This window comes from Sus scrofa, chromosome 15, assembly GCF_054392235.1.
Source record: "Sus scrofa isolate SSC_HxYL_T2T_F1_AM1 chromosome 15, Sscrofa_HxYL_maternal_Yorkshire_Landrace_v2.0, whole genome shotgun sequence".
NCBI classification, from domain to species: Eukaryota; Metazoa; Chordata; class Mammalia; order Artiodactyla; family Suidae; genus Sus; species Sus scrofa.
The window spans coordinates 94,421,529-94,449,285 of NC_139397.1; the positions used below are offsets into that span (position 1 = coordinate 94,421,529).

The window sequence follows — 27,757 nt, forward strand, 5'->3', positions numbered from 1 at the left end:
TTCCTTTTATAGCAAAGGGTTTGGAAAGCCAAATCAGTTAGGAAATTGATACCAAGAGTTACCTGAAAAGACATTATTGAGTGATTTTTTTTTTTTTTCCAAAGCATAGAGTACTTAGCCAACTGGTAGTTAGAACATAAATGAAATAAGTATAGTGGATATGTTAGGCAGGTTCCAATCCTACCTCTTTGCTAGCTTTTTATTCCTGGGCTGGTTACTAAATCTTTCTAAGCCTCAGTTTCCTCATCTATGGAGATAATAATAGTACATATTATACTGTAGGTAGAAAGAACCTAGAAAAGTAAAGCTTGGCATATAGTAGACAAATATTAACAGCAGTTACTACGATTAATTTTCGCTCTTGGGTAATCATAGCATCTATGCCCATGATTCTGGAATAGACCTTAGTACAAAACTGAATACAGATTTCATAGCTGAATGCTTATCATAGTCTTACATAGTTCTACTGCCTCTCATGTTAGGACCAAGGTTTTAATAGCTATCATTGCAAAAAACTAATAAGGCAAGAATCCTTAAATAAACAATGCAAGTGTCACTACAGTGGATAAGAAACACAAGAACTAAACCACAAATTCACCAACACGCATTTATCAAAGAAAAATAGCAGGGATGAGAATCATTAGAAAATTGAGAATACGGCCCACTGAGTAGAATTTAGGATGGGATAAAGGAATGAAAAAAAAAATCACACAACAGTTCATACATGTTTGTAATACAAGGCTAATCTGAAATTTACTTACTTAATATTTAAAATATTATCAGTGGTTTCTGATCTTCATAATTTTTTTTCCCTTTTGGTCACATGTTAAAAATAATGGACCAATCCCCAAGATTTATTTTGGAATAAAGTTATATGTATTTTAAAATAGGGAATTCAAACCAATTATTTTCTTGTTCAAAATTATGAAGAAAAGGTTAAAGCAAAAAGTGAAAATTTAAATCGATATTCTGCCTATAATAACATTATGAGATTCTAAGTTATTTTTATATAATTTCTATAGTTATTTTCACTATTCAAACAAAACTGTGTATTAAGATGTAATCATCAATGTTTCAGTAACATACATTTACTATATAAATCAGAATCAGATATGTAGTTAAAAAAAATCACATACCATACATAGATTCAATGAAAGTAAAATAAAACAAGCCCATGTAGAAGGCTTAAAAATGACATAAAAAGATCACACACATTTGGTTTCATAAGTATGGTCAACATAACTAATAAAACTAGAATTGTTATCAGACAACAAGATAAGAAATAACTACTCTGGCTAAAACATCAATTCAGAATAACAATAGTTTTACTCTGTCATTTTAACAGCCTTTCCTGCAGATTCCTCAGAGGGATTATTTGCATTCCTCAGGTGTTCTATTGTACAATTCAGATGAATAAAGACTTACAAATCATTCCTCTACCGCCAATGTGAGACTTTGATCTGGTGAATACACCATTGTACCTTAACTATAATTGGCAAAAAACCTGACAGTGTAGAGCATCACAAGCTTAATAACAAAGGAGAATATCTCAAAGTGTTGACAGATGATCTTCATAATGCAGAAGCAGAGCTGGTACGTTTTAGCGATAAATGAGCACTGAGGTCTAAAGGTCTCTAAAGTGACTGACATCAGACCTGCTACAGCCTCACTAAAAGAAAAAGGTACCGTAGCACTCTCCGTAAAGTGAGTTAGGTCTTTGCCTGCAAGCTTCACTTTTGTGACTTTCACTGTCATAGAAAACACAGGGAAGATGAAAAGTGAGTTAGATTCTTTGGCTATCTGCTTTACTTTTGTTACTTTTACTATTAAACAAAAGTAAGAAATGTCCCAAAGTGATTGCTAATTACATATTTGAAATAAGCCTTGGCTAATTAAAAATATGACTCAATTTCAAGATTACAGACTGAAATACATACAACATATCTATTAGGTCTGATGGTTACAAAAGTGTGATAATGAGGACAAGATCACAAGTTTGAACCCCATTGGGACCAGTTCCCTCTTGCAGAAAAACGTCTATTCTATTGCTACAAATCATACCCCAAACTATAGTCAGTCATCTCAAAAAGGTGAGCTATTGGCACATGAGGGATATGGAAAATCAAAGTTGAGCTTAGTACCACTACGGGAAAAACACTTTCAAGTCCATTCTGTCAAAGTGACTGAATAATAATCTCCATATACAAATGTCAGCAAATGTTTAAAGAAAACTATCCAGGAGTTCCCGCTGTGGCACAGAGGGTTAAGAATCTGAATGTGGCAGCTCAGGTTGCTGCAGAGGGGCAGGTTTGATTCCCAGTGCCCCCAGCCTGGAGCAGTTGGTTAATGGATTCGGCATTGCTGCAGCTAAGACATAGGTCTCAGCTGCGGGATCAGATTCAATCCCTGGCCCAGGAATGTACATAGGCCACGGGTGCAGACATAAAAAAAACAAAATAAAATAAAGAAAACTATCCAACTGTTAGTGACCAAAATTATAATGATAATGACATCATCATGGAGTATTAAATTATAGAAGGGGAGAAAAAACGGTAAAAAGACAGTACAGTACTGGAGTTCCATTGTAAAGACTTTCACAGTATTCATTCTACAAATTTATGTGAACAGAAAACTGCACAAAGCCAGAGCCACACTAATTTCCTCAAAGTCTTATGCAGGACAAATGGAAAGAGGAACTGCCATTAGTCGTATTTTTCTTCCCAGTAATGATTCTATAGCAAGTGGACAAAGCAGGGACAATAAGTTTTAAGGCTAAAAGGGTGAAGTTTGAGATACACTGGCAGGTTGTGATTTAAGAGTCTTTGGCAGAATGGGATCTTTAATATTAAATTAGTATTAGATTCCTAAAAGACTAAGTCCCAAATTTACCTTTGGTCTTATAACCTAACCTTCTTATTCAGTCAGATTCCGTAATTTGATTTTCCTAGTGTTAATTTACATGGTTTGTACTTCTCTACCCAGACACTAATTTTATTTCTAAAAATTGTATTTGTTTCTCTTTCAAATCTACCTGTTCTTTTTTGGTAACAATTTACTCTTGTTTAATGAATTCTCATTCCTTTTCAATATTTTAAAAAGATTAACTTACAAGTCCCTTTCAGACTACTCTAATTATTTTGAGTTTCTTTTGTGTAATTCTGCCCTCCCACCATTTGTCACCTGCTATTGACCTCTCAAAACAGCTGGTTCCTGTGTACATGCTGTGTTGTTCTTGGATATGCGGTCATCTGTCAGGAGACTTTATGTTCCAAGAGAGTCTGTGATTGACTAGCTGATTATCGATGTGGTAGCTCTGTGGTTGTTTCTTCTAGAGAAAGACCTATGGAGGGTCTTGGGCTCTGGATCATTTTGAGGCTTAGTGTCTTTGCACTAGGTTATAGGTAATGCAAATTAAGATCCCCTTCTTATAGCACAGTCCCAGACTCTGATTTCCTAAGAGTAAGAGTTTCCTTCCTTTTCCAGAAGGGGCGGGAGTTGGGGGAGGGGTGTCTTCTATTATCAGATCATGGAAAGCTCTTTCTAGGCTTTATGAATGAGCCTCATTCCAGCACCTATAGCCTGAGGCCTGTGTCCTGAGTCTTATTCCTACACGGACATTAAGGCCTCTAAACCATTTAAGGCCAGGTTTCTCCAAGGGCCATACACTGACAAACTCACTTTCCACTATCACTGAGTTTCCTGTTTGTTTTTGGCACCCAGAGAATCCCTTTTCTTACTTTCAAGTCCTGCTGGGTTTAAAAATACCACATCACCGTCAATACTATCTTCCCTGGTTATTTCCTCGGGTGTTTCTATACATGAGAAACAAGAAGGGAGCTTCCTGTATTGGCTCAGTCTACCCTCTTAACTGGAAGCTCTCCAAACTAAAGTTAAATCCTCCATTTTATTGTGTCCTAATACAAAAGCTTTCAAACTTTTTTTTGACCAAGAAGAAATAAATTTTACATCTGATTCAAACATATGGTGCGCAGACATTATTTTCATATACATATCCAAACTTAGACTGATTTCATAAAACAATACTTACATTTATAATGGGAAAGAAAGCAACCTGCATATGATATTCTGTATAAAATTAAATTCTTTGTTTTTATTTATTTATTTAATTTTTTTTGGGTCTTTTTAGGACTGCACCTGTGGTATACAATTAGGCTAGGGGTTGAATCAGAGCTGTAGCAGCAAGCCTGCACCACAGCCACAGCAATGCAGGATCCAAGCCATGTCTGCAACCTATATCACAGCTCACAGCAACGCCGGATCCTTAACCCACTGAGCAAGGTCAGAGACTGAACCTGCGTCCTTGTGGATACTAGTTGAGTTCTTTACTACTGAGTCATGACGGGAACTCCAAAAAACTAAATTCTTGCAACTTAAACCCCTGAAATAGATCTCTATTACACCTTATTTTTATCTATCTATCTATCTATTCATTTATTTATTTATTTTGCTTTTTAGGGCTGCACCCACAGCATATGGAGGTTCCCAGACTAGTGGCCAAACTGGAGCTACAGCTGCAGGCCTATGCCACAGCCACAGCAATGTCAGATCCAAGCTGCATCTGCGATCTACACCACAGCTCACGTCAATGCCAGATCCTTAACCCACTGAGCGAGGCCAGGGATTGAACCTGCAATCTCATGGTTCCTAATCAGATTCGTTTCCGATGTGCCATGACAGGAACTCCCTACATATTTATTATATATATTTATGTTTTATATTTTATTTTTTGGATTTATTTATTCTTTACTTATTTGGCCTTCTTTTTTTATTTTCATTTTTCAAGTTTTATTGAAGTATAGTTGATTTTCAATGTTGTGATAATTACTGCTATACAGCAAAGTGATTCAGTTATATATATATATATATATATATATATCCATTCTTTTTCAGATTCTTTTCCCATATAGATAATCACAGAATATTGAGGAGGGGTCCCTGTGCTATATAGCAGGTCCCCCAACTCTTTAAAATTATTTGTTTGAATAAAGTTATTAGAAGAGAGTTTTTAAGGAAGTGAGTGGGGGAAAAATAGAAGAAATATCAAAAAAATTCTAGTATAATTGATTAGTATCTGGAAATCTAATCCCTCTTCTTTAAAGAGATTCCTACCCAGAGTTCCCGTTGTGGCTCAGCATGTTATGAACTCTGCTCGTATACATGAGGATGGGTGTTCGATCCCTAGCCTCGCTTAGTGGGTTAAGGACCTGGTGTTGCCACGAGCTGTGGTTTAGGTAGCAGACATGACTTGGATCCCACGTTGCTGTGGCTGAGATGTAGGACAGCAGCTGCAGCTACAATTTGACCCTTAGCCTGGGAACTTCCATATACCACAGGTGCAAAGCTTTAAAAAAATTTTTTAAAAAGCAATAAATAGAACCCCATCTTTAATCTATGTAATAGACTTCAAGTTCCAATGTTCTTGTTTGGCTTTATAGAACTATATAGAACAGCAATTAAATTATGCTCCTTAAGTTGTGGTTTCATCACTTGGGTGCTTCTTAGAAAAGCGGAATCTTAGAATCTTCGTTTTAACAAGTTCCTCAGGCATTTCATATGCATTTAAACAAGAAGTACTGAATAAAAGATTTTGAAAATGAAAGCACATTAACTGAAAACATGAAAACATCTGTAATAATTCTGCAGACCAATTGATAACCAAGCAGATGCTGACTACCTATCCCATTAATATGAGAGAAGTGAGAATAATAGAAAATTTCTTGCTTACATCTCCCAGGTTCAAAATCAAAAGAGGAAAAAAGTCGCTAGAGTTTTAGGAAGTATAAGGAAAACAGTTTGCTCTGAATCCCCTGCAATGTCAAAGAAGTTTTAGATTCAGAGTAAAAATAATTATTTTAGACAGAATTACTATGGTCAACAGTTTCTTACTTTAAAGATATAATTATGCTTCTCTTATTTTAATAAGCCTCAATATCTGGAAAACATCTGTAGTAAGTTATCCCTGGAATCTAGATTCAAATGATAAGAAATGATCCAGCAGTGAGGACTCTGTGAAATATGAATTCATATCAAGTGAAAGGGATATTACCACAAATTGTTCCCTATAAGGACCTCACTATCTGAAAAAACCTCATTCATTTTGTAGTCACTATTTAAAATGGCATTTTTGTGTGTGCACGTGCGCATGCGTGCATGTGCACGCATATTTGTACATAAGGAAATAAATTCCAGGGAAATAGAATTCCTTTTGCAGCAAATAAATAAAAACCGGGCTTCAGAACTTCCGTTTCAAGGATTAATAAGCTTTTAAACTCTAGTAGTTACTGGACTATTACGAGGAAATTGAAATGATAGGTGTTATGATAGACCTTAAAAGTAAATTAGAAAAATTGGGATATACTTATCCCAACACTTTGGGTTCACCCATGACTCTAGGATTTCTTCAATTCTGAACATGCTTAAAAAGAAAAGATAATACATGCAATTAGTCTATGTGTGATGGACATTTAACAACTATATGGAGACACTGTCTATGTTCAGCAAAAAGACTCCATTATAAAAATTATCTTGCAGTGAATAAACAGGAGGAAAACATCAGGGTGCATCCTAATTACTTTGAATAAATCATAGTAACTGCAGCTCTTCTTAACTGGTCTAACTCCAATTTATTATTATTATTGTTTTTTGGCCACACTTGGGGCATGTGGAAGTTTCCAAGCCAGGATTGAAGCTGTGCCATAGCAGTGACAATGCTGGATCCTTAACCCGCTGAGCCACCAGGAACTCCTCCAATTTATTCTTTAAGAAACCAGCTCCTGTAGAGCTCTCCCTGAGTACCTTCAATATGGATGGATGGTATTACCACACTCCATACCATACTATAAAATTGACTATTTTTTGGTTTATTTCCTCCCACTATAATAAAAACTTTTTGAGGTCAGGGGCTTGTCTTTGTTCCCTGATCTATCCCAGAACTCTCCGAGCACAGCACTGGCATACGGTGGGTGCTCAAACATTTTCTCAGTGGGTAACAAGGTGCAAAGTGCTCTGGCTAATAACTGGCTGAGCGACTACAGGTAGCATTTAAGTTCTCTTAGCTTTAGTTTGCCCATCTGCAAGCTGATAAGTAATTTTCAACCTATTCTGGGTTCCCTGTAAGAGTTCCCATGGTTCTAGGAAGAAAAAGAGTGGAAAGAGCAAGGGAGAAAGAAGGTTCTGGACCCTCCACTTTTGCATTTCAATCAGAGTTGCATCATTATTATACGCTGGACTTCTGCATCAGAAGAAAGAGTTCTAATGTTTTTAACAACTCTAAAGTTCAGTGATTGAATGCTACCTTTCAGATGGCAAACTCTACCATTTTATGGAATATGCCAGGAAGTGAACAAGTGCTGAAATCTTTAGGCACTTCAGATTTCTGCGTAAATGTTATTTTTCACCTTCTTAAAAAAAAAAAAAAAAGCCCCTCCTTCCTTTTCTACTTACTCTCACTCTCTATTCCCTCACCTGGATTTATTCTTCTTCACAGCACTTAGTATGTTCTTTTTTTTTTTTTTTTTTTTTTTTGTCTTTTTAGGCCTGCACCCATGGCATATGGAGGATGCCAGGCTAGAGGACTAATCGGAGCTGCATCTGCGACCTACACCACAGTTCACAGCAACGCCTGGATCCTTAACCCACTGCGCAAGGCTGGGGATCGAATCCACAACCTCATGGTTCCCAGTCGGATTCGCTAACCACTGAGCCACGATGGGAACTCCTGTTCTTAATGTTAATTGTCTTTCACCCAGCATTGGTGAATCCAATTAACCAGTTATTGGGACAAGAAATTTTTTGAATATTTTGTTCACTGCAATATTCCCAGTACCACTTACAATAGTGCCTGGCACAATAACGTTCGGTGGGTTAATGAGTAGGAATGAATTAAGCTGAACATTAATCTAAAATAGATTAGGTAAATAAATACTCAGAGTACACATGATTCTTACAGACCCCAGCTACCTGTCTCTTCTGCCAGAGTCAACCGTAGATTAGTAAGCTATAGCTGACTTGACAGTTGGAGGTATGCATGCTTACTAGAATGGTGAAGTGAAAAATCATACTAACAGAACATGGGGGAAGTAAAGCTAATTCAGGTCAGGCTATACAAGGAAAAAAAGTTATAATACAGTGGGGTTATTTTCATTCCCAAAGTAAATGTGTGGCTGGAACTACTACAACTCAAGTCAGAACCAAAGTTCACTGAGAATGTACTAAAATGAGCACCTCAAACTTCAAGATGTGCCCTGAATCTCAGGCTTCCTACCTCTTTAAGGCTACTAAGTTAAGATCTGCATACACACTAAGTGGTCGCAAGCAAGTTACATCCTGATATTTAAACTATGGTTTCTAGACTTGCGCATCTAGGACTATACCAAGACCCCGAGATTTATGAGCTCTGGAAGTGGGATTTGTACCTAACCCTTACAACACTTTGCTCTTTGATGTCTGAGAAACACTATTTGTGAATCTCTGCCATTTCTTTGTAATTCTGTATTCTTATCTTACACATTACACGTAAAAATATTTTGTAACAATAGTTGTCATGAGGTATAAAACCAATATTTATAGCTTGAGACTAAGAAACCACGTTAGTTGCAAGAAAACTTCCCAATTATATTATGATCCTATAGATGAGATTCAATTACTTCTGGCCCCGAGGCCCTGGGATAAACTATTTTTCCTTCTACTTTTGTGTAAATATATCAGGTTGATGCAGTCTATAATCAAAACATAAATTTATAGGGAGAGCAACAAATACTGATTTAATTATCACAAATACAATTTTTAAAATACAGATGTTATCAGAACTAGGACTTCCAAACCCAGACTGCTTATGGGGATGAAGTAAGTAAAAAAGACTATTTTTGATATCTTAGGTGTGAGAGAGAGAGAGAAGACAGAGACAGAGACAGAGACAGAGAGCGCACACGTGCGCGCACGAGAGTGAGCATGTACTACATGTGTCACCACGGTAATATGCCAATGAAACACAGTACCATAAAGATGATGAAAACTTCAGATTTCAGTTGTTTTGAGATTGGCCTAAATTTAGGAAGGACTTATAGATGATAAAAAGTAAACTGAGATAGGAATACATTTAAGAAAAGAAATATACTTGTTACAAAAAACTATAAAGCATCATTGATAGAAACGAAATATCAAAGTGAAGGCAACAGTGTTCATGGACTGGAAGACTTACTATTGGTAATAATTGATCTACAGATCGCATTAATATGCAATCTACTAAAATTCCAGCTGCCTTGTGTGCATAAACTGACAAGCCCATCCAAAAATTCATATGAAAAATGAAAAGAACCCAGGATAGCCAAAACAATCTTAGAAGAGACATATAGATCAAGAGAAGAGAGTTCAGAAATAAACCCACATATCTATGATAAATTGATTTTTTAAACTTTTGTAACTATGGTTAAAAACTAACATAAAATTTGCCATCTTAACCATTTTATTAAAAAGTACTGCTCAGTAGTGTTGACTATATTCACACTGTTCTATAATGGATCTCCAGAATTTATCTTACAAAAGTGAAATTTAATATCCACTGACTTTTATATCCACTATTTTCTACCACCCACCCTCCAGCCCCTGGAAACCATTATTGGACTTTGATACCTCTTATAAGTAAAATAATACAGTTTTTGTCTGTTTAGTGATTGGCTTATTTTACTTCATAATGTCCTCAAAATTCATCCACATTATAGCAGATGACAGGATTTCCTTCATATTTTTAAAGTTGAATAATATTCCACTGTATGCATATACCGTATTTGGTTTATCCATTCATTTGTTGATGGACATTTTTTTGAAGAGACGTTTATTTAAATCCTTTACTCATTTTGAAATTGGGTTATTTAAGGGTTTTTGTAGTTGAATTTATGCTATCTATGGTCAATTAACTTTTGAGAAGGGTACCAAAACAATTCAATGGGGGAAATAATAGTTAGCAAATGGGGCTTAGGAAAGTGAGTATCCATAAACAATGTATAAAATGGATCCAAGACTTAACTGTGATGTAGGCTGGCAGCTGCAGCTCCAATTTGACCCCCAGCCTAGGAACTTCCTTATGCCATGGGTGCAGCCCTAAATAGACCAAAAAAAAAAAAAAAAGAAAGAGTTATAGCTGTAAAACTCTTAGAAGACAGCAAGTGGAAATCTTCATGACCTCTGATTAGGTAATAGTTTCTTAGATATGACACCTAAAGCACAAATAACCAAAGGAAAAAAAAATTAGACTTTATCGAAATTAAAAATTTTGTTCACCAAAAGATACTAAAAGAAAGTGAAACGACAATCCATAGAATGGGGAAAAAATATTTGGAACTCATACATCTGATAAGGGCCCAGCAGAAAGAATACATTAAAAAAATTCAATAACAGATGTGCAATAAGGTTTTGCCATATAGCATAGGGAACTATATTCAGTATCTTATAATAACTTACAATGGAAAAGAATCTGGAAAAAAAAATATGTAACTGAATCATTTTGTATATACCTGAAACTAACACAATATTGTAAATCAACTACATTTCAATAAAAACTGTACTCAATAGTAATTTAAACTTACAACTCAATAATAAAAAGACAGAAATCCAATTTTAAATGGGCAAAGGATTTGAAGAGACATTTCTCTAAGAAGATATACAAATGACCCACATGTATATGAAAAGATGCTCAGTATCACTAATCATCAAAGAAATGCAATGAAAACCATGATGAATCTCACTCCATATCCACTAGGATGGTTATAATTTTAAAAAAGTTGACTAGTAAGTGATAGATCCAGAAAATGGAAAGCAATTCAGTCATAAAAAGAAGTAAAATACTGACACATGCTACAATGTGGATAAACCTTAAAAAACATAATACTAAGTAAGAAAAGCCAAACAAAAAAGGCCACATATTATATGATTCGATTTTATGAACTATCCTCAATGAACAGATCCAAAGAGACAAAAAGTCGACTAGTGGTTGTGAGGGGCTAGGTGGAGGAAGCAATGGGTAGTGACTATCAAAGGGCACAGCGTTTCCTTTTGGGGTGATGAAAATGTTCTAGAATCAGTGGTGATGGTGGCACAACATTGTGGATATACTAAAGCCTACTTTACAGGGAAAATTTTAGTTTATATTAACTATCTAAAAATTTAAAAAATCCAAAGTTAAACTGAGGATTTAAAGATAAAAAACAAAAATGCTAATATTCTGCACACTATGATCCCATAATGTCTAACCTTCCTGCAGAGATGGCAGGGATCAATAGAAAAAGCAGAGATTTGGAGTAAAGCAAATACCAATTCAAATGCCAGCTTAATCACATGCTAGTTCTAAGATTCTGGGAAAGCTACTGAAGCTTCCTAAACCTGTTTAATCACCAATAACACAAATAATATATCCTCACAGGCTGATGGATTAAGGTGCCTAGAACATAGAAAGCCTTCAAATGTTAGCCTCCTAATCTTAGCTGTCTCCTATCAGGGAGTGGGGGCAACAGTGACTACAGAATTAAAAATACCGTTTGATTGCCTTCAAGTAAAGAATGAAAGCTCTTTTTACCACTGCTCTTCAACATAGTTTTGGAAGTCCTAGCCACAGCAATTAGACAAACAAAAGAAATCAAAGGCATCCATATAGGAAGAGAAGAGATAAAACTGTCACTGTATGCAGATGACATGATACTATACATAGAAAACCCTAAGGACTCAACCCCAAAACTCCTTGAACTGATTAATAAATTCAGCAAAGTATCAGGATATAAGATTAACATTCAGAAGTCAGTTGCATTTCTGGATACCAGCAATGAAATATTAGAAAAGGAATACAAAAACACGATACCTTTTAAAATTGCACCTCACAAAATCAAATACCTCGGAATACACCTGACCAAGCAGGTAAAGGACCTATATGCCGAGAACTATAAAACTTTAATCAAAGAAATCAAAGAAGATGTAAAGAAATGGAAAGATATTCCATGTTCCTGGATTGGGAAAATCAATATTGTAAAAATGGCCATACTACCCAAAGCAACCTACAGATTCAATGCAATCCCTATCAAATGACCCATGACATTTTTCACAGAACTAGAACAAACAATCCAAACATTTATATGGAACAACAAAAGACCCAGAATCGCCAAAGCAATCCTGCAAAACATAAACCAAGCAGGAGGCATCACTCTCCCAGACTTCAAGAAATACTACAAAGCCACAGTCATCAAAACAGTGTGGTACTGGTACCAAAACAGACAGACAGACCAGTGGAACAGAATAGAGAATCCGGAAATAAACCCTGACACCTTTGGTCAATTAATCTTTGACAAGGGAGGCAAGAACATAAAATGGGAAAAAGAAAGCCTATTCAGCAAGCATTGCTGGGAAACCTGGACAGCAGCATGCAAAGCAATGAAACTAGAACACACCCTCACACCATGCACACAAATAAACTCAAAATGGCTGAAAGACTTCAATATACGACAGGACACCATCAAACTCCTAGAAGAAAACATAGGCAAAACACTCTCTGACATCAACATCATGAATATTTTCTCAGGTCAGTCTCCCAAAGCAATAGAAATTAGAGCAAAAACAAACCCATGGGACCTCATCAAACTGAAAAGCTTTTGCACAGCAAAGGAAACCAAAAAGAAAACAAAAAGACAACTTACAGAATGGGAGAAAATAGTTTCAAATGATGCAACCGACAAGGGCTTAATCTCCAGAATATATAAACAACTTATACAACCCAACAGCAAAAAAGCCAATCAATCAATGGAAAAATGGGCAAAAGACCTGAATAGACATTTCTCCAAAGAAGATACACAGATGGCCAACAAACACATGAAAAAATGCTCAACATCGCTGATTATAGGAGAAATGCAAATCAAAACTACCATGAGATACCACCTCACACCAGTCAGAATGGCCATCATTAAGAAGTCCACAAATAACAAGTGCTGGAGGGGCTGTGGAGAAAAGGGAACCCTCCTGCACTGCTGGTGGGAATGTAAACTGGTACAGCCACTATGGAGAACAGTTTGGAGAGACCTTAGAAATCTATACATAGAACTTCCATATGACCCCGCAATCCCACTCTTGGGCATATATCCGGACAAAACTCCACTTAAAAGAGACACATGCACCCGCATGTTCATTGCAGCACTATTCACAATAGCCAGGACATGGAAACAACCCAAATGTCCATCCACAGATGATTGGATTCGGAAGATGTGGTATATATACACAATGGAATACTACTCAGCCATAAAAAAGAATGACATAATGCCATTTGCAGCAACATGGATGGAACTAGAGAGTCTCATACTGAGTGAAATGAGCCAGAAGGACAAAGACAAATACCATATGATATCACTTATAACTGGAATCTAATATCCAGCACAAATGAACATCTCCTCAGAAAAGAAAATCATGGACTTGGAGAAGAGACTTGCGGCTGCCTGATGGGAGGGGGAGGGAGTGGGAGGGATCGGGAGCTTGGACTTATCAGACACAACCTAGAATAGATTTACAAGGAGATCCTGCTGAATAGCATTGAGAACTTTGTCTAGATACTCATGTTGCAACAGAACAAAGGGTGGGGGAAAAAATGTAACTGTAATGTATACATGTAAGGATAACCTGACCCCCTTGCTGTACAGTGGGAAAATTAAAAAATTTAAAAAAAAAAGAATGAAAGCTCTTTTATAAAATCAGGTCTATATTTCTGCCTAACCAACTCTTTATAGGCAACTGGAAATGAGACTAGAAAGAATGCAAACACAATGACTGCAAATGTATATAGTAAAATAACTAAGCATTATGTTAGACCTTGAAAATGTAACTTTGGAAAAGGAGGTGTAGAGGGTGGGGGAGGAAAAGCAGACAAGTGAATAATTGAAAAACAGCATGAGGGAGTTCCCGTTGTGGTGCAACTGAGACGAATCTGACTAGTATCCATGAGGATGCGGGTTCAATCCCCTAGCCTCACTCAGTGGGCTGGGGATCCAGTGTTGCATGAGCTGTAGTGTAGGTCGTAGATGTGACTTGGATCCCGTGTTGCTGTGGCTGTGGTGTAGGCTGGCAGCTGTAGCTCCGATTCCACCTGTGGCCTGGGAACTTCCATATGCCACGGGTGCGGCCCCAAAAAGCAAATAAATAAATAGAGCATGATAAGCATCATGATAGGTGAAGGGATGTGCCAGGATCCGACAAGGAGGACCGGATGCACACTAATAAAAGGAGGTTCTGGCCTCATATGAAATCAAGACTTAGAGAAAAAGAAACAAATACACTTAATGGTCTTCTCAGTTATACAACTTTTTAAAAAGTAGTAAAAGCAGAAAAGGAAAGGGTTTTTTGTTTATGATAGAGCTGGGATTTTGCTGGGCCAGCAAGAAAATAAGAAACCCTCAAGGGAAAGACAAATATGGGCATGTACGTAAGAATCAATCTGCACAGACATCCTTCCCCATATGGTTCCTTCTTCCTGAGGTTGTTCTTAATTCAGCCTCTGGAGGGTGCTTCCATACAAATGAGTCCAGTTCCTCATGATCCAACTTAGCCAAATCCTCTCACTATCTGTTTACTGTAAATTTCATAGAAGCAGAAGCAGACACAGAAGGATACAAACCTAAGACAAATAGTCACTATAAAATAGGAAAGTTGCTGGTTCTGTATCTTTGGAGAAAAGCGATTTAGGGATAGTGGAGAAGCAGGAGGTACTAAAAAAAGAGAAAAGCTCTTAGTGAAAATCTCAATAGTTGCAAATAGGTACATGCAACTATTCTCATTAACAGATATTTTCCAAGGTGATAAATGAAACCATGTTAGATGAAAAATAATGTGATTTTTCCCTATTGGTGGTATGCAATCCGTGGCAAAACTTCCAGCTGCTTCTGAAAGAACACTTACTCTGTTATAGGAATATTTATTTTAACATAACTTGGTGTGCAGAGTCTTATGCAAAGTGCCAACTGACTTAATGGAATATTTTTACACAAGAAAGGGGATAATTAGGAAATGTGGGAGTAGAATCATATCTTCCAAAATTTGTAGTTGGTTTCATAACTCGTGGTTTGTCCTAGCAAGTAATACTACACCAGAGTCTGTAATTCTACTGAAAAGACGTATGCAAAATGAATTTTGTAAATAAAATACAAAAGTTAATTTATTTTAATGAAAGGAGCCTTATAATGAAAGGATTCCTGCACACAATCCCTTTGTAAAAGGAGGCAATACAGACTATGGTTGTATATAATAGAGTCCTGCAGCCAGATGGAGGAGGGATCCTAGCCATGTCACAGAACCTTTCTAAAGTTTCAGTTTTCTCACCTATATATGGAGATAATAACCACATCTATTTCAGTGGGTTTTTCTGAAGCTTACATGAGAAACTGCATGTAATATGCTTAGCATGGTATTTGACACAAACTAAGTGTTCAACATATATTATCTATTATTATTTATAAAGGGAAGAATGTGGCTTTACCTTTTTTGAATACCATAATGTTCAGGCTACAATTTCTTCAACAGAAGTGTGTTGTATGTTTATCTGTTATCTGGCTATTAACCAGATTTATCTGAGAAGAATTTATATAAGCACTAACCATTTCAAAACTTCATTAAAGGGATTTCTTTTCTTTCTTACTTTCTCCTTAAATTGTCCTGTCTGCTGTATAAGAAAATGGCAAATTTTGCTACTCATTAAAATCATTGATGAGTGATGTTCTGGCAGTGTCTAAGAAGGGCAAAACAAACAAACAAACAAACAAACAAAACAAAACAAAAACACCCAAAACTTAGGGTTGCAAATATATAAAATAGACTTGAAATAAACCAGTTTGCTATAATTTCTAAACTACTATTTGACTTTGCTATAATTTCTAAACTACTATTAATCAAAGTAGTCAGTCTAAGAACTACTTTTAATTTGCCTCTGAGTATTAAAAAACTTCTCAAATCCTGTTGGCTGGACATGTTGGGAGACACAAAATTGATGGAAAAAAAAACCATTTACTCCTTTGTTCCCATTCCCAGTTCAAAGGTTTCTCTCTACTGCCTTTACACATTGCCTGAGACACTTATCTATTGTTTTAAATAAGTTCACTTGAAAAGAAATTGCCAAAAGTAATTTTATTAATGATACGATATTACAGTTAAATGCATATTCTTGAATGGTTTTTCTTACTTTACAGTAAGATTTCTGCTCTTAGAATACATCAAAATAATCATTATAAATGAGAAATCAAATGCTATGCAAATGACTTAAGCCCATGTTTAATTCTGATCCTAGTGAAGATACATCTTCTTTCTAATAATCTGTCTAACAATCATTAACGGTATCCTATCTTTATATAGTAATCAAAAAAGTAAAATATACCACCCGTTGTCTATCATATTAGTAAAGAGGAAAGCAAGAATAACGCCCAGTGCTGACTGGGGTTAAGTAAAATGTACTTTCTCGAACTGCTACAAGGATGTTCACTGAATTTTATTCACTTTAAGAAAAAGGTCAAACAACCTTAATAGAAAACACTGGGAGATCTGGATAATTGAAAGGGGTTAATGACCAAATTATAAAAAGAAATTATACTACTCAATATGAAAAAAACCATACAACTTGATTTAAAAATGGGCAGTGGACTTTTTCTTTTTCCAAAGAAAAAATACAAATGGCCAATAGATACTTAAAATGATGTCCAATATCACTAATCATCAGGGAAAAGGAAATCAAAACCACAATGACATATCACCTCATATTTGTCAGAATGGTCATCATGGAGTTCCTGTCGTGGCTCAGTGGTTGATGAACCCAACTAGCATCCATGAGGACACAGGTTCGATCCCTGGCCTTGCTCAGTGGGTTAAGGATCCAGCGTTGCTGTGAGCTATGGCAAAGGTTGGTTGCAGACACAGTTTGGATCTCACGTTGCTGTGGCTGTGGTGTAGGCCGGCAGCAACAGCTTCGATTAGACCCCTATCCTGGGAACCTCCATATGCCATGAGTGCGGCCCTCAAAAAAAAAAAGAAAAGAAAAGAAAAGAAAGGTTACCATCAGAACCAACACTTGCTACCATCAGTAAGTAACAAGCGTTGGTGAGGATGTGGAGAAAAGGGAACATTTATGCACTGGTTGGGGGAATGTAAGTTGCTACAGCCACTACTGAAAACAGTACAAAGGTTCCTCCAAAAATTAAAAATAGAACCACCACATGATCCAGCAATTCTGCTTCTACCTACTTATTAAAAACAGAAACACTATTTCAAAAAGATACATCCACACCTATATTCATTGAAGCATTATTTATAATAGCTAAGATATGGAAGTCACCTGTGTGCATTGATAGGTGAATAAAGAACACACACACACACACGCACACTGGAATATTACCCAGTAATAAAAAAGAATATAATCTTGCCATTTGCAACAACATGGACCTAGAGAGTACTACTATGCTAAGTGAGATAAGTCAGTCAGAGAAGAGACATATACCTATGATCTGTAGAATCTAAAAAATAAAACAAAAAACAAAACAAAATGAAAAGACTCATTAGACAGAACAAACTGGTGGTTGCTAGAGGAGAGGATGGTGGAGGTTAGGTGAAATAGGTCAAAGGGATTAGAGGCACAAACTCCCAGTTATAAATAAGTCATGGAGATGCACTATACAGCATAAAGAATATTTAGTAATACTATAATAATTTTATATGGTGACAAATGGTTACTAGATGTATGATGTCCGCTTCATAATGTATTTGACTATCAAATCACTATGATGTAGACTTGAAACTAACATAACATTGTATGTCAACTATACTTCACTTTAATAAATATAGCAGACCAATATAATATCACTCAGTAATTAGCAAAAGTATTATGAAATATGTGCAAAAACATTCACGATGCATTAAGACTATTCACTCACACAAGAGGTATTTATTTGCCATGTGCTAGTGAAGCGCTGGGTGGGTAGGAATAAACAAGATGAACATTGTCCTTGTCTTCACAGAGCTTACCAAGTCAGCCTGTTGATCTCTTTAGGTATTTTAAGGGAAATAAGGACAGGAAACAAGAAGCCACTGTAGCTTCAATAAGACCCCTAGCCTGGGAACTTGCATATGCCATGGATATGGTCCTAAAAAGCAAAAAAATAAATAAATTTTTTATTTTTATTGCAGTATTTATAAAGAATGAAATGTACAGATCATATGTGTTCAGTTCAATAAGTTTTGAGAATTTTATATATACATGTAACCATCACCCCGAAACAGATATAGGACATTTCCATGTCCCCAGAAAAATTCCTTTATGAGCTTTCCCAGTCAATCCCCACTACCTTTCCATATTGCTCTGTGTATTTCACTGGTGAAGTGAATGACTTCTATTGTATAAACATGCCACAATTTATTTATCCATTTTTCTACTAATGGACATGTGAGTTGCTCCTGGTTTAGGGCTACTATGAAGAAAGCTGCTTTTATTATTTTGTATAAGAAAAACACTCATAACATATGAACGTGTGTTTTCATTTTTTTTAGATAAATATTAAAAGTTGGAATCGCTGGGTAAAAAGATCAATGTACACTTAAAAGAAACTGCCAGTTTTCCAAAGTGATACGTGACAATTCCTATTCCCCTTCCTTGTCCACATTTGGTGTTGTCAGCTATTTTGAGTTTAGCCATTTTCAGTGATTATGAAATCATACCTCACTGTGATTTTAAACTGTCTTCGCCTGATGAGTACCTTTTCATGTTTATTCATGTATTTCCTCTTGTGAAGTGTATGTTTAAGTTTTGCTCATTTTAATTTTTTTAAATTTATTTATTTTTTTGCTTTTTAGGACCATATCCATGGCATACGCAAGTTCCCAGGCTAGGGGTCTTATTGAAGCTACAGCTGTCGGCCTATGCCACAGTCACAACAGGGATCTGAGCTGCGTCTTCGACCTACACCACAGCTCACGGCAATGTTGGATCCTTAACCCACTGAGCAAGGCCGGGGATCAAACCGGCATCTTCATGGATCCTAGTCAGCATTAACCACTGAGCCACAAAGGGAACTCTCTGCCCATTTTTAGAATTGGGTTACTGGTCTTTACAGTATTCATTTGTAGAAATTTTTATTTTTATTTATTTTTTATTTTTTATTTTTTTGTCTTTTTTGTCTTTTGTCTTTTTTTGTTGTTGTTGTTGTTGCTATTTCTTGGGCAGCTCCCGCGGCATATGGAGATTCCCAGGCTAGGGGTCGAATCGGAGCTGTAGCTGCCGGCCTACGCCAGAGCCACAGCAACGCAGGATCCGAGCCGCGTCTGCAACCTACATCACAGCTCACGGCAATGCCGGATCGTTAACCCACTGAGCAAGGGCAGGGACCGAACCCACAACCTCATGGTTCCTAGTCAGATTCGTTAACCACTGCGCCACGACGGGAACTCCCCCCAATTGTAGAAATTTTTAAAATATATTCTTGATATAAGTCCTTGGTCAGATATATGTAGAGTGAATATATTTTTCCAGTCTTGGCTAATCTATTCATTTTCTTTTCGCCTTTCCTAGGGCCGCTCCCGTGGCACATGGAGTTCCCAGGCTAGGGGTCCAACCAGAGCTGTAGCTGCTGGCCTACGCCAGAGCCACAGCAATGCGGGATCTGAGCCACGTCTGCAACCTACACCACAGCTCACGGCAACGCTGGATCCTTAACCCACTGAGTGAGGCCAGGGATTGAACCCGCAACCTCATGGTTCCCAGTCAGATTCGTTAACCACTGCACCATGATGGGAACTCCTTCTTTTCTTTTCTTTCTTTTTTCTTTTTTTTTTTTTTAAAGGCTGCACCTGTGGCATACAGAGGTTCCCAGGTTAGGGGTCAAATCAGAGCTGTAGCCGCTGGCCTACACCACAATCACAGCAATGCCAGATCCGAGCTGCATTTGTGACCTATACCACAGCTCATGGAAAGCCAGATCCTTAACCCACTGATCGAGGCCAGGGATTGAACCTGTGTCCTTATGGATACTAGTCAGATTCATTTCCGCTGAGCCATGATAAGAACTCCTCTATTCATTTTCTTAATGGTGTCTTTTGGTGAACAGAAGTTGTAAGTCTGATTTTTTCTTTTATGTTAGTGTTTTTTGGTATCTCATCCAAGAGCTCTTTGTCTATCCCAAATTGTGAAGATATTCAGTTTCACTGAAGGATCATGGATTGAGTAAATGCCAGAGTGAATATGTTTAAAGCAAATCAGAATGTCTTGCATATGAAAACAAGCTATAAAGCCAAGGGTGATAAGCTGGGAGGCTATTACCCAACTCAAAAATAAAATGATACAGTTTTGGTCTGGGTTGATAAGCAGTATAATGAAAGAGGAAGGAATGAATAAGGGCCAGATTTAGAAGAAAAAAGATGGAACTTGGTGATTAACCAAATAAGACATATGAAAGAACACAAAATAAGGAGTTTAGTTCTATACATACTAAGCTTCATAATGATAATGGAATAGCCAAAAGGAGATATCTTGTTGACAGTCGGGAATAATCATACTTGAAAAGGGCTAAGAGAAAAAACTAAGGCTGTGGATTTGCAAATCATTAGCAGAGAGCAGTGCATCTCAAAGTAACACCCATGTACCATCTGCACCAGCAGCAGCTAGGAACTTGCTGGACTTGACAATTCTCAGACTTCATCCCAAACCTAACAAATCAGAAACTGGCAGTAAAGGCAGCAATCTGTGTCTTAATAAATGCTGCAGATAATTTTGGTGCACACTAAACTTTGAGAACCAGTAACAAACAGGTTTAAGAGCAGAGGGAAAGTGAAAAAAGTCAACAACTGAGTGGAGACTCAATTAGTAATCCCTAGGGAAGAGGTATGGCAGGCAGAGAAAATTACTATAGAGAAGAGATTACAACTGGAAAGCGAATATTCCTGTCACATAAAAGCCAAGCAGAAGAGAATGTCATGAAGTTTCTAAGCACTATTTATTCAAAAGGGACAGAGACAGAAAGAGACAGGTACACAGAATGAAGCCTTCTATCATCTATTATATACCTCTTTGTCCCCACCTGGTCTTCCAACAGGGTCATGTTGTTTTGGGGAAAATATTATTCACGATATATTTTCCATACTAGTTTTCCTTTAAATAAGGAAAATCCACAAACAAAGTAACACACAAAAGACTAGTGTACATTTTTTTTTTTTTTGTCTTTTGTCTTTTTGTTGTTGTTGTTGTTATTGTTGCTATTTCTTGGGCCACTCCCACGGCATATGGAGGTTCCCAGGCTAGGGGTCCAATCGGAGCTGTAGCCACCGGCCTACGCCAGAGCCACAGCAACGCGGGATCCGAGCCGTGTCTGCAACCTACACCACAGCTCACGGCAACGCCGGATCGTTAACCCACTGAGCAAGGGCAGGGATCGAACCCGCAACCTCATGGTTCCTAGTCGGATTCGTTAACCACTGCGCCACGACGGGAACTCCTGTACATTTCTTTTAAAGGGAAAGAAGAAAACGACAGGCATCTCATATATGTAATTTCATTTAGTGCTTATATATTCTTTCCAGAGGAAGGAAAGAATGGGCTGTCATGTGAAAGGCAAGTGAGGTCAAAATAAGTTGTTCCAAAGCCTGGAGAAATGACAGCATTGCTTATAGGCCTATGGGAGATGCCACTAGGGAAGGAAAAACTCATGATGCAGGAAAGAGGAGGAACTACTTCAGTAGATGAGTGGGGATATAGAATCACGTGCACAACTCAAAGGCTATCTTTGGCTAAGCCATAGAACAGGGGTCAGCAAATCACTGCATATTTTTTATGGCCCACAAGGTGAGAGTGGTTTTTACATTTTAAAATGATTTCTTAAGCAACAACAAAGGAAGACTATTTTGTGGCAGTGAAATTATATGAAATTCAAATGCCAGGGTCCACAAATGACATTTTATTGGTACATGCCATGCCCATTTGTTTACATACTGTCTATAGCAGCCTTTGCAGTACAACAGCAAGGGTGAGTAGCTGTAACAGACTGTGTAGGCATGAGAGTCGAAAATACACCATCTGACCCATTACAGAAATCATCCACTGCCCCCAGTGTGGACAGTGTATCTTTATCTGCCTATGCTCTAGACCTCAGATGTACCTAACAAGAGACAGACTTCATAGATATTTCTAGACCTAGGTATTTCTATTAACGAAGATTAAAAGTCAGAGTTGAAACACAAGGGATACATTCAACTGATTTCATCCAGCCAGCCATTCAATCAATCAACAAAATTTACTGAATCCAGTGCCAAGCACTAGAAATATAAAACGAATGAAACAGGCATGGTCCGCATTCTCATGGAATTTAAATTCCTAGAGGACAGAAAGACAGACAAATAAGTGAGACTATACAGCTTGTGGTAAGTGTTCAGAAGCAAATACACACAATGTTGTGAACAAAAGGGAGTCTGGAGAGTACTCTAGACAGGGTAGTCATCAAGGAAGGGGCTTCTGAGGAGGCCCCTGGAGCCAACCATTGTGTGGGAAGGGGGTGTGGTGAACAGGAGGAGCAAACAATTAAATGTTCTCAAATTTCCACAGGCATAGAAACATGCCAGGATGGAGAAATTTATACATTGTGAGTAGTGCATGCAGAGAACCCTTTCCCTGATGAATTTTCCAATGGTATTTTTACTACGAAGTACACACGGTGTAATTATATAATGGGTTCAAATGGTTTGGGAACAAAACACAAATTAAAAAAAATACAACACTGTATAATTACTTAATTACCCGAGAGATAGGAATGGTTCCAGAAAGCCATTTCTGCTTATCAGGTATATACAGTAAGTCCTTTTTTTTTTTTTTTTTTTAAATGGGGGAAAAAACATTCCACACAATGTAAGTTTTACAGCATACTGGCAAATGTAAATATGCCAAAGAAAGTATAAATGGAAGGCATTTCTTAATCGCTTAAAATAAAATTAAGCTTTTCCTCCTACATCACAACAAACAAATATCAAAAATAATCATAAAAGGACAAATAATACTAGAAGCCATAGAATGTATTTCAGTTGTAATTCATATATAGCTAATGCAGTATAACACACCTGACGGAGCTTGACAAATGATAAACTATGAACTTTGGGAAAGAGTTAGTATCACCTGGGGCTTCATTCTAAATTTATTTGGCATATACCAAAATAATTATTTAAAACACAACCTGTCCATTTTGTAGATTGGTTATGTAGTTTGCTCCATGTTAATTAATTTTTTCATTATCTTGCTTTTCAGGTGCAAATAACTTTCTACTTCAAATTTAAGCAGGTTGAGGGAATATACAATAAAATGTTCAGTAATCTTTTTTAGATTTTTATAACATTATGCAATTCTAGTTTATTTTTCCCTTATGAAAAATGCTAAAACATGACTTTCAACTATATGAAAAGCCAGACACAGGTCTATCGAAACGTAAGGTACATTCAATGTAATGATTCATAGTGTCTCTAATAGAAAGATTCAGCAGTTCTCAATCGAGACCTTTATTCCTTCTCTGAATAAATGATGCCTGAAATTTTTATTCTTGTTCTAATGGAATTTCAATGGCCTTCACTGCAAATCTACTGGAAATTTTTGCATATTAAGTGGAAAAAATTAAATGATGTTAACCACATTTTAATGTGATTAAGGCTGACAGGGTCATTATTTCTGCTAATCACTCAGTTTAAAAAGCTCAAACAAAACTTTATAACAGACAAGGTTTTTAATTTTCTGTATATCTTGTTGAAAAAAAATTTTTTTAAAGCTACAAAAGAAAAAGAAGGGAAAAATCAAACTACAGTCCTTGACAAAAACCAATGAGTATTTCCTACAATTCCCAGATGGGTTTCATTATACATAATCTGGTGATGTAAAAACAAAAATGCAAAACAATCTTACACTGCACATGCTTCCCTGGTTTCTTTCCCTTTAAACACGAAGAGGGTAAGAAAATACACTTTGTAGAATTTTGAGTTCTGTGTTTCCTATTTGCTGCTAAATGGAAACAAATACAGTTTTGTCTTTAGATCTTATAGCAAACTAAAAACAGAATTAATGTATAATACTGCCTCAAACAACCCTTCAGCGTTCTATTTTTTAGATTAATCTATGCCATACGACATAGAATATTTCAAATATATCAGCTTAAAATAAAAATCTTCACTGATACAAATCTCCAAGAAGAGTGACACTAATTGCTGTAAAAATAACAGGAATTCTAATGATCAGCAGTACATATCGATAATTTGTCTTTTCTGTTTTCTGACAAGGAAAATTTACTTTGTTCATGGCCATTCTATATTTGAAACTTAAATTAGTTACTTAAGGTGGCAGGTATATTTGATGTAATTTTGGTGCTTTATTTACAAAGAATTTTTTTAAAGTATAATATTCTCAAAGCAAAAATGACTAGAAAAAAAAAAAAAAAGACTAGGAACCAAGCCTAAGAGACTTAACCAGTATCTTTTCTAATTTTCCTGGCATTTCAATATTTTCCAAAGAGAATAAGCTAGGTATATAACCCATACAATATGTAATGAATGAGTCAAATATCTCACTATTTCTTTTGTTAGCTGTCAACTGCTTAACTAACACTGGTTGTTGAAAATTATCTTTATCTTTCAACTACTAAAATGGTAATTTCTAAAAATGATTTGAGGACTGTAATTCATTTTGACACATGAAGGAAATATGACTATTCCTAATCCAGGAGTTACAATTTTACAGAAACAAAATCAATTCGCCTTTAGAAAAGTACAACGAGCAAATGATTTTTGAAAAGAAACACACACCTGAAGTTCAGGCAGACTAATTCATATTGATTCACCCCAATCTAGTAAACTTAAACCAAATTCTATGACTAAAAACAAAACACCTCACACAAAAAAAGATTAAGTAAATATTTTTTTTTGCATTGTAATTTTTCTAAAGCTGCATGAAACTATGATCACTGCAAATAATAGTTAAACCAACAATTATAAAACTTAAGCTACAGGTGCAGTAGCTTTATCCAAAAAAACCCCAACAGCAACAAACAAAAAACCCACCCCAAACCCAAAACAAAACAAAACAAACAAATCCAATCATGCTTTTCATGGTAAATTACTCAATTGCATGCAAATACATAAATGAGTTTACCTCACTGATCACAATCTAAACAGCTAACAAAAGCAGAGCACCTGGCCACAAACAAGTCCTTTGAAATACAATTTAATATAAAGTTTGAGAGATTGCTGTTCTGCTTTCATATTAAAAATCATAACCAAACTACTTTTCAGCAGGAAGCTCAGCCTTTTGTGAAAAGAAAGAGATTAGGATCTGTAGTAGATTATATAAATATCAAGAAATTCAATATTAATGCTGCCTTGTAGGCTTAATCTTTGATGTCCATAGAAAGAATATCGTTGAACTTAAAAAAATTTTTAGTGTGATGCTATGCACTGGTGCATCAACTAATAACCCTCCAGAATTTCCATGCTCATCTAAAAAAAAGAGTCCCTGCTGAATGTTCTAATGCATCTTATTGTGAATCTTCAGCAAATAAAACTTCATGTATGAGCTCATGATGTGCTTTGCTGCCGGAAAGTCACAGACTCTGTGGGAAGCTCTTTATCTTCCCAGCAGTCAGTTCTCTGAGAACATCAGTGCAGCTACTGTAGTTACCTGTAGATTACTTGTATTTTCTCACATCTGTGTCCAGCAATCTAAACCATGATGATAAAGGGTCATTAGGTTTTGAGTGAGGAAGGGGATGGACTAGACAATTTGCTCTGATAAGCTCCTTGTTGGGAGCTCCAGTTTAGAATGTGAAATGTCGGTATGTATACTTTTACACTGAAAAGAAAAAAGAATTTCATTTTTCTGCACCAACAATTAAAAACGATGCATTTTAATATCTCACTATAGTCTATTACTTCACATTCTATTTGGGGGATTTACAATTAAAAGTACTTAAGAGAAATAATTTTCTGCTTGTAAAATGGACGTCTACGCTCTATTAGCCACAAAGAATTCAGGTACAATTACTAAGATAACTGCTGTTTGGAGCAGAGCAAAGCAATTTCCCACAGTGGGACTTACAGTTCAATTTACCAGTTGGGCAAATATTTTGTGCTCTGTAGTGGCCTAGAGAGTTAAAAGCTATAGGTAACATTTGAGCCGTGTTATACCTGGAGAAAAGTTTCTTCAATCCAAATGGATGGTTTAAATTTCAAAGTAAAGAGAGTATCCCAAAAATCACTCCCCCAAATTAATATTATATAATTTTAAAACTAACACAAAATACAGTTGTCACAGAAACCCTGACTGACCTCTTGTGCTCCCCAAAACAGAGCTCATAATTTAGAACTCAACTCTGTAATTTATTTTTTTTGTGTGCTGGATGCTAAATCATTCTGATAATCAGATTTTCCTAGTAATCAGCTGATAGATTGTTATATTTGTGACTAGATTATAGAATGGGACTAATTACTTAATTTCAAATGGCTTAGAACAACTGTGTCAGGTTACAGAAATAAAAAAAGAAAAAAATTTTCTGGCATCTTTCAGTTATCATGTGACACATCATATAGACAGAATGAAAAGAATTGTTTTAGTTTAGTGAAAGGAGGAGGAGCTTAAAAAATGCTTGCTAAATTTGCATTCATAATTTATCTCTTTATATTTGGTATGCTTAGTTTTGAACAATATTATATCTTCTACACATCCTCCTCCAAGAGGAAATTTTAAGAGATAATAGCGACTAGAACAAATAAAACAATGCCTTGCTTTAAAGAACTATATTAGTTTCTTACAAAAGTATGTGAATAAAAGCATACAATATTTTAAAATAAAACACTAAGTAGTTGATTTGGCTTTTTGGAAATAGTTTTAAAAATAGTATTCATTTGGATCATTGAAGGCTTTCCAATGCTGCTGGAAAGTACTTATTTTGAAAGTTGTCTGCTAGCACTAAACACAAGCAAGTAATATTTTCCAACAGATTAAAGATAAACTAAGCATTTAAAAATTCCTGTTCTTCCTTTCAGATATATGAATTTGTCTAAAATCCTTTTAAGAAAGACCATAAGATAGAGGATGTCACTATTACCAATGTGGAGACATTTCTTAAAAATTACTGTAAAATACAACATTTGGGTAATTTGGATAACAAACAGTAACATCCTAAAGCAATATGCGAACACAAATCCATAATAATTATTCATACACCAAGCCACTGTAAACCTAAATCATTTCTGAAGACCTGAATGTGTCAAGAACTTTGACAATTATGACTGGAGCCAGGAAACTGTAGCAGTGCAGAATTTCTTATGAATTTCTCCAGTTACTTTTTATAAATGCTGTCTTGGATGACAGCTTAATGTGTACCACATGCAATATTTATTCTTCTTCAGTGTCAGACTGTCTAGCCATCCAAGGGAATACAAAGAATGTCACTTATTAGGATAAAAGCACAAGGAAGGTAATCAAGGACATATGTAACATCAGCCAATCATGCCCTATTTCAACATCCTATTCCATTCATAACAGTTCAACAATTATTTGCTTACTGATAACTTGCTTTCAGGCTGTTTGTGTTCACCATAATGGTGGTTTGCATTTATTTTGCTCTTTAGAATTGGACACTTGCTGTGCCATACGTGTTTGTCAAAACTTTATATCTTCTGTCAGAAATGGCTTAGCATATCAAATAATTTCTATTTGTCAGGAACT

At 36.2% G+C, this 27,757-nt stretch overlaps 1 protein-coding gene across 2 annotated transcripts in view; it reads right to left on the reverse strand.

The window, feature by feature from the left end:
* Nucleotides 1–27,757, reverse strand: part of OLA1 (Obg like ATPase 1) — a 175,463-nt gene that overhangs the window by 7,693 nt on the left and 140,013 nt on the right. The window lies entirely within an intron of this gene.